We start from the raw sequence: 1,251 nt of genomic DNA, 5'->3' as shown, positions 1-1,251 counted from the left end.
CCTCTGTCTTCTACCTTTGAGCCAGTTCTGTTTCCAAATGGCTAGTTCTCCCTGTATTCCATGAGATCTAACCTTGCTAATCAGTCTCCCATGGGGAACCTTGTCGAACGCCTTACTGAAGTCCATTTAGGTCACATCTACTGCTCTGCCCTCATCAATCCTCTTTGTTACTTCTTCAAAAAATTCAATCAAGTTTGTGAGACATGATTTCCCACGCACAAAGCCATGTTGACTATCCCGAATCAGTCCTTGCCTTTCCAAATACATGTACATCCTGTCCCTCAGGATTCCCTCCAACAACGTGCCCATCACCGAGGTCAGGCTCACCGGTCTATAGTTCCCTGGTTTGTTCCCTGCCCTTCTTAAACAGTGGCACCACATTTGCCAACCTCCAGTCTTCCGGCACATCACCTGTGACTATCAATGATACAAATATCTCAGCAAGGAACCCAGCTATCACTTCCCTAGCTTCTCACAGAGTTCTTGGGTACTGCTGATCAGGTCCTGGGGCTTTATCCACCTTTACCTATTTCAAGACATCCAGCACTTCCTCCTCTGTAATCTGGACATTTTACAAGATGTCACCATCTATTTCCCTACAGTCTATATCTTCCATATCCTTTTCCACAGTAAATACTGATGCAAAATATTCATTTAGTATCTCCCCCATTTTCTGCGGCTCCACACAAAGGCCGCCTTGCTGATCTTTGAGGGGCCCTATTCTCTCCCTAGTTACCCTTTTGTCCGTAATATATTTGTAAAAACCTTTTGGATTCTCCTTAATTCTATTTGCCAAAGCTATCTCAGTTCCCCTTTTTACCCTCCTGATTTCCCTCTTAAGTATACTCCTACTTTCTTTATACTCTTCTAAGGATTCACTCGATTTATCCAGTCTATACCTGACATATGCCCAGCCTTCCCTTTCACCCTGACAGGAATATACTTTCTCTGGATTCTTGTTATTTTGAAGGCTTCCAATTTTCCAGCTGTTCCTTTACCTGCGAACATCTGCCTCCAATCAGCTTTCGAAAATTCTTGCCTAATACCGTCAAAATTGGCCCTTCTCCAGTTTAGAACTTCAACTTTTAGATCTGCTCTATCCTTTTCCATCACTATTTTAAAACAAATAGAATTCTGGTTGCTGGCCCCAAAGTGCTCCCCAAATGACATCTAAGTCACCTGCCCTGCCTTATTTCCCAAGTGTAGGTACATCCACATACTGAATCAGAAAATTGTCTTGTACACACTTAA

Source organism: Chiloscyllium plagiosum, chromosome 5, assembly GCF_004010195.1.
Source record: "Chiloscyllium plagiosum isolate BGI_BamShark_2017 chromosome 5, ASM401019v2, whole genome shotgun sequence".
Lineage (NCBI taxonomy): Eukaryota > Metazoa > Chordata > Chondrichthyes > Orectolobiformes > Hemiscylliidae > Chiloscyllium > Chiloscyllium plagiosum.
Note: the sequence above shows the minus strand (reverse complement) of the source record.